This window comes from Tachypleus tridentatus, chromosome 12, assembly GCF_004210375.1.
Source record: "Tachypleus tridentatus isolate NWPU-2018 chromosome 12, ASM421037v1, whole genome shotgun sequence".
NCBI lineage: Eukaryota > Metazoa > Arthropoda > Merostomata > Xiphosura > Limulidae > Tachypleus > Tachypleus tridentatus.
In genome coordinates, this window is record NC_134836.1 from 41,276,092 (window position 1) to 41,283,866 (window position 7,775).

Genomic DNA, 7,775 nt, shown 5'->3' on the forward strand with positions numbered 1-7,775 from the left:
ATTTTGAGACTAAGAGATGTCAAAACAGACAGAACTGCCAAGAGTATGCCCATGTATAGGGTGAATTTAAGGCTTGTCAAAGTACTGTATAATCCTGCAGCTTTCTGTCCATGTTCCCCTTTGTCATGCAGTTTTACTTGATACAAATGCTCCGCTAAAGCTGGCCAGTTATGAGAAACTGACTCTAGAGTGCACTCTTTGTAGGCCACCCACCAGTTCCTGCCCCTTTTGTTGGCTTTCTAACAACAATGTTGTTGGCTTTACCAGCTTCTTTGAGGCCAGCCCAGTTCTGTTGCAAATTGTCATAAAACTTCCATAGGTTTTCTAAAAAGGTTTGGATACTATCAAGGTAAGGGATGCCCTTGATGGTCTTCTCAATTACAAGTTCCAATCTGTGACTAACACAGTGGATCCCTATCAAATAAGTCTTTTGCACCTTCAGTCTGTTGACAAGTCCTTTATTTGTGCCAAAGTTGACAGCTGCCCCATCAGCTGTCAGGTATACAATTGATTCAAGCCAGTCAGGAAACTTGCAATATATGGGGACAATGCTGCAAGTACAAAAAATTAGTACCCAATATTAGTTACTTTATGTAAAAAAAACAAACAAAATGTAAATTTGTACTTTGGAAAATTCAATTGTTCCATTATCTATTACACTAGTTGTACTAGGTTAAGCTCCAGTGACTATGTAAACCTGAACTAAAACACATATGTACATGAAATATTGTCCATTTTAATTTTTCTTAATTAGGAATTCAGGATAAATCCAGAAAATTCTCATCTCATGTAATTAAGAAACCTTTACCTGAACTAAGTACCTGTAGCAAATGTTAAGAATCAGTCTTCTCAACTGACTGCAGACACAGGAAGTGGGTTATTGGGTAACAATCACTGTCCAAGTATCTTACATAGACTATCTCCTGCTCAATGTTGGCAGTGTCTGTTGAGCCATCAGTCATAATGCCAAAGAATAATGAGGTGTGCAGATGAGATCTGACATTAATCCTAATTGTTGTGCAATATATTTCGTAATGATAACCGCTTGTTTGTCATTGGCATAATGTTCTGTTAAGTTCATACCAAAGTTGTGCTCCTGCAGCAACAGAAGCTCTTGAAAATCACTGAATGGTTTGGCATTCAAAGCCATATAAAGGGCAGTCCTGAACAGCGCAAGCAAACGATCTTTCTCAGTCTGGTTACGTTTGCTCAATTCTTTCATCATGGGAGTTAAATCAGGTGTTAAATCACGATGTCCGGTGATAGATGGGTAAGTGCCGGTCAAACTTGATATTTTAACGGACATGTCCGGCTTTAAATAGAAAATGTCGAACCCTGATTCTCTGAAGATGAACCGTTCATAATGTTTGAATTCAGTAAACGTTCTTGGTCACATTTGGTAGTTTTACAATGAATAAACATCATTCACAATTACAGCTTTCAAGGCATATAGTATATTGACCATAGCAACCAACAATATAATCTATCTCATGGGATGTTGGTTTAAATAGTTTCAAGTGAGAATCTCCAATGTTCAACAATGTTCAAAAACACACTGACATTTCCATAAAATGAATGCTGTTGGCTCTTACTTTCTAAAATCTTCTACAAATTTAGAGAGTAGTCAGAGCTGGCACAATACATATCCAACAACACATGAACATGTGTCATACAGAAACAAGCATAGGTATCAAAATAAACATATAATGGTAAATACTTTACAAATACAAAGTTCACACACATAAATCAAAGTGATTTTAGTTATTAGCTTAAATATAATATCACACAAAAACTTTTTTTAGTTTTGTTGTATTTGCAAACACTGTCTATATTTATAACAGTTAAAAGTTAAAGAAATATATATTTTTTTAAATTGCCCATTTCTTGTCCTATCAATGTTACAGGGGTCAGTTGCACTCCTTTGTTTTCCTTAAACTGTACAATGAATTTTTGATTTGAATTCAATGCTATACATTAAAAGTGCCAACCAGAACTTTCTCTTTTAAATTTAAAAAATCTATCAATATTGCTCTTAAAAATAACAACTCTGGTATATTCTTATTAACACTTGTTAATACTTTACTGAATTAAATTAGGAACACAAAATAATAACATGCAAACATTATATAATATCCTATAATTAATATTATTTAAGTGACTTTCTAACTGAGCTATAAGTATATTAAAATACATCCCTTGGTCAAGGTGTACTCAGCAATGCAAATTTTAACCTGAAGCCAGAATAATTCAACAGCTGTAGTGAATATGAGATAGCCTGTTTGTAATTCAGTAAATTAAAATACACTTATAAATATAAATATACTTAAATATACTTTAAAAATGTCACAGAGAATTATGGATATTTTTAAAAGACAATGTGTAGGTAGATATGTAAAGCTAAGAAAACAACTCTGTCATTGTTGACCCTTATTAAAGTTTTTGTTTAAAGTGATGTTTATTATTCTTACTGATAGTCAGACATCAATCAAGGAAGAGTTTTTTTCCATCTTCAACATGAATTTCTTCAGGTATGTGACAATTCCTTCTATGTGTAGAAGAAAATTTAATCCACCACAGTTTGTAGTTCTAATACTTAACCACAGATACTTTTCAACCAACAACTTCAGCCAAGTAAGTATCTAATGGTTAGATTATTTACAAAATATCTGAGGAGGACAAGATCCAACACCCATGTAACTGTGGTGAGAACCAAACCATTCTGATTTTACTAGTTGTCAGTCTCCTAGAGTTTTGCATCGATTGTGTGGTCACAAAACTGGTGATCATGGAAGGGAAAGAGTTATTACGGGTAGAATGTTGTATTGTATGTTGTGTTGAATGTCTTATTATGTAACATATTAACAGATAATAAGTCGGTAAAACCACTTGCCACTGATTTGTCTGCCAAGGTATTATACAGACACTGTTTAACATCTTGAGTAAGTGGTTGTCCCAGAAATCTATTAACAAGTGTTAACTTTTATCCAAACTTACTACAATAAAGTACAAGATCCACAAGTAAGTACTAAAAGTCTTGCTTTTATAAGTATATTTCTTATTTATTGTAACAAAAGTGAATACAATGTGAAACTCAGAATATTATTAGAACAGACAAGAAAACATGAGTGAAACAATTTCTCAGGAATCTATGCATGTAAAATGCACAAGTGCTACATAATTTAGTGTTTGTTTATTTTACTCTAGCTTTAGTTATTTGTCTACCAGGTGTTTACAGGTGCATACTTATGTACCGTGTTTCTCCGAAAATAAGACAGGGCTTATATTAATTTTCACTCCAAAATATGACACTAGGGCGTATTTTCGGGGGATGTCTTATTTTGATATATTAAAAAAATGAAGTTACAAAGTAAAACTATTAAACTAACCATTTAAAATAAACTATTATTAAACTATTAAACTAACTGATTAATACTTAAACAAACTAATTAATAAATTAATTTTTTTTTATTTCTTTCCTCTTCCTGCCACTCTTAACTAGGGCTTATTTTAAGGGTAGGGCTTATATTAAAACTATCCCCAAAAATCACACTAGGTCTTATTTTATGGGTAGGTCTTATTATCGGAGAAACGCGGTAGTTCAAAGAATATTAAAACAATAAAACTGAATAAAGGCAAAATTTAAATTGTTACAAGTCTGGGACTATTTAAGATAAATAACTTATTTTATGTAACAATCTGCAGTTATTCTGGAAGAGAAAAATGGTAGATTTTTTTTTTTTTTTTTGGTCATTAAAAGGTTAGTAAAACGGACCACACTTGTACAGAGTTAGGTTATAGAAAATAACAAACAAAATATGAGGTTTAATCTTTAAAATCTTTTTGACACTCTTTTAGGAAATTCTAAAGGCTATGCTAATTACAAGTAAAAACTGTAAGATGTATAAAAAGAGTCATAACTTTCACTAAATGCTTGGAAATTTTTATGAAGATATACTTCCTTCATTTAAATTTATTGCAGATATAGTTTCTAGGTTACATGTTGGTTAAAGTGTTGATGGGTAAAATAATGAATAGTTTGATATGAGTTTCTAATAATATCTTATATTCTGCAATGCTAGAGAACCTTCTAATAGCCATCCAATTATTTGTGAGCAGAATGGAAGTTTCTACTAAGAAGAAAAATGATGAACAGCTTTTCAGAATATCTAGACAGAAGTAAATCTATTGTTACTGCGATGAAAAATTCTTAATCAAAAGCAAATAAATAATCACCTTCATCAAAAATCTAAAATTTTAGCTACACAGACATTAAACTGATATAAGTTCTCAACAAACTTATAATCTGGTAACAAGACAGTTAGCTGGAGAGTTATTCCACACTTACTCAAAGTCGCAGAAAGTTTTATATGTATTATATATAACAGTTGAAAACACTACAAATAATATCTCTGCAGAAGCATACTATTACTAAAAACAATAAGCACAGTTGTAATGTACACACCTGATTTACCCATTATTCCTTCCTTGATGAAACTGCTGCAATGGCAGAAAACAATTTATACAAGACATTGAAACACAGAAAACAAACCATAACTTTTTTATATGCAAAAATGGCTCGTTTGGGTTGAGAAAATATTTTACATAGAAGAGCAAACAACGTTTCGACCTTCTTCGGTCATCATCAGGTTCACAAAGAAAGAGGTAATTGACTGGAAGCTGACCACATGTTTGAAAGGGTTTCGACACTCAGTTACACAACCCCTTTCAAACATGTGGTCAGCTTCCGGTCAATTACCTCTTTCTTTGTAAACCATAACTTTTATTTTTTGTGTTTATGATGTATTAAAAATTACCACTTGTTAAAATTATTTATTTTTCAGCATAATATATACTGGAAGTGGAATCAGATTAACTCACTGAGAAGTGGCACAAAAAAGAAGATCCAGGGTTTCAAGGCACAGAGTCCTGGACTGAGTTCCCTCTTGGCAGGTAATATAGGAAAAAACAACATTGAATTACCAAAATGCAACATAAAAGAAACAATCCCTGTGGAAGGGTAAAAACAATGAATATACCCAACAGACTACCAGAAGCTGGAGCACATTCATATGATGAGATGAAACATTAGTGATTAGGTACAGACCCATCTTAGATAAAGATAGTGGCACATTGATGGTGATGCCAGAGAGGCAAGCCACCAATATAAATCCTAGGCTGGAGGAGGGGGCATATGAACTATTTTAGGCAAGATTTCAGTAATTCTTCTGTGCATGCAAAGCTCAGTGGAGAAGATGCACATGTCTGTGTATGATCAAAGAGTTAGTTGGTTTTAGTGAATCCATGGTCCCCATCACCAAATTATCTCTTATGAACTATAAGTTGAACAAGTGTAGATTTTGGTGACTAATCACTCACAGGCAGATGGAAAAAGGGTGACCAAAACTGAGAAAGGGCTTAAGAAACACTCTCAAGTGAAAATTGAGTGTGAGCAAGGAAAAATTCAGAAGTATTAATGAACACCACATCTTCGATATACTGTAGATAGAAGAAAGTGGTTGGAGGAGAAGAGAGAGAGGGAGAATCTGGGTAAAAGACTACGGGTAAAAATACAGAATTATCCACCTGTGTACGTAAAAGTGTGACTCAAGTGGATTTAGTAATAACTGACAACCTCAATGAATCATATACCAGGTAACAAAGGAAAGTTGTAAATTAGAAATTCTTAAACAGGAAATTGGGGACTAAAGCAAGGTATAGTGGTGGAGGTTTCAGTTTGCAACAGTGTGTAAACTAAGGGTTCAATGAAGGATTGATTTTAGTTTCTGATTAAATTTAATTAGGATTACCACAAAAAACTGTGGAGAAAAGAAACAGGGAATGATAATCACCTACAAAAATTCTAAGGAGCATGGTGCAGCACCTCAGGCTTTGGCCCAGAGATGAGAGGTAAAGTATGGTGAGAAGAACCAAGTAAAGACAAAAATACTGGGAACTAAAATGTGAAACCAGTACTAAATAATCTGACCACGTTCTGCCATAACAAACCTAACAAGAGAAATTCTAATTGTGGGAATTAAGGAGAAGGAGTTCAGAATCATTAAAATTGAAGATATAAGAATCAGACAGGTGTGAACTTGTAAGAATACAGTTGGTCAAGGAATGATAAAACAAGGATTATTTATGGTTATGATTAGGAAGAAGTAAATAAGACTAACTTCAACTTTTCCCATCACTGGAGATGGTACTGTTGCTTGCCATTTACATGCCTTTATGAAAAACCACATTTTGGAAAATTAGCTGTTGAGTTAAGGTGCAAGTTTGTTACTTTTTTAACCCTGATATTTCTTAGTACTTATTATCCATTAAAAATATTTATTTATTTGTTTTGAATTACTTTATTTACCTTTTATTAACATTTATATTTTAATCACTTTTCATGTCATATTATTATTTTGCTGTATAAATGCCCATAGTAATTTCTCTTTTAAGTTAAATGTTTTAAATACCTTTTCATACTCTTTTATACCTAAAATTGTTGTTCCATATTTTATTTTTAATCATAAAACACAAATAAAATTAGTCTCATATGTCAAATTATTTCAGTATCTTATCAAAACAATTCTGGTGTGTCATGATAGTCTTGTTTACATAACTATAATGTTACTACACCTTTCTTCACACTTAATTTAGTAATTTCCAATTTTTCTACAACAAAGAAAGGTTTACCTTTTAAATATACCAAGATTATGTGATTTATTATTTTTGTTGTTCATCGATTTTTTGAACTTATATATCAGAAGCTGATTAATCAAAGGTATTATTATGATACCTTTGTTATATTCAATTACTCTCAATAGGTTAGTCAGTTTTTATAGTATCTTTATGATCAACTTTAAAACAACAATGATTCTGTATCATAAGAAACAGTTTACAAGTTTGTGTTATAGTCTAAAGAGATGAATAAATTTAAAATAAATCTGATGAAAATATTAATTTATAACTCCCATAAAACAAACAAACTTGTATTTATAAAAAATATAATAATGACCCTTTATCTATTTAGCTAAAATATATTATGTCTTTTGGCTTTGTAACACCAAATATGCTCTCGGTGAATGAAAACAAAGGTTTGGGGAAATATCTTGTAGCATTATATTTGAAAAGAACACCATTTGTGTCTAATTATCACAAAGATGCAAAGAGTGAAAAGAAGAAGGTTCAATTTCTATAGTATTTTGGAAATTATAAAAATGGTATATACATCACACATGCAAGATCAGAACTAATAAAACACAAAATAATATAACAAATGGCAGTGATAACGTACAACTACTAAGCTTTGAAACTGATAGCAATGTGGATCCCTCCTGCTACTGACTGCAAGGTAGATGCCCTAAGCAACTGGGAACTGCCACAGCATTATCCACAACCCTGTAAATAGTGTCTTACAAATGGAAGAGAGTGGAGAGATGAAGTCCTAAAACATGCTCAAATGCCTGCCAGTGCTGTATACAGAGGAAGTGGAAGGAGAGGAAGAACTGACCATCTGTAGCAAATTTCTGCAATTGTACCACAGCCTCTTCAAGTGTAACAACCTGCAACTGATAACTAGCAGGGATGCAATAATCAGATCTATCTGAAAATAACCAGCTTGAACATAACCTTCAACCTGTTGATTATTTTCATTTTTTTTTCAAGATGGAACTTTCTAATTTAATTCTCAAGAGAGGAAGAGAAGAATCAACCTGTAAACTAATGGAAACATTTTAGCTCACCATCAGTTTGTTCAGAAATATCCAGAAATAGTGTTGAAC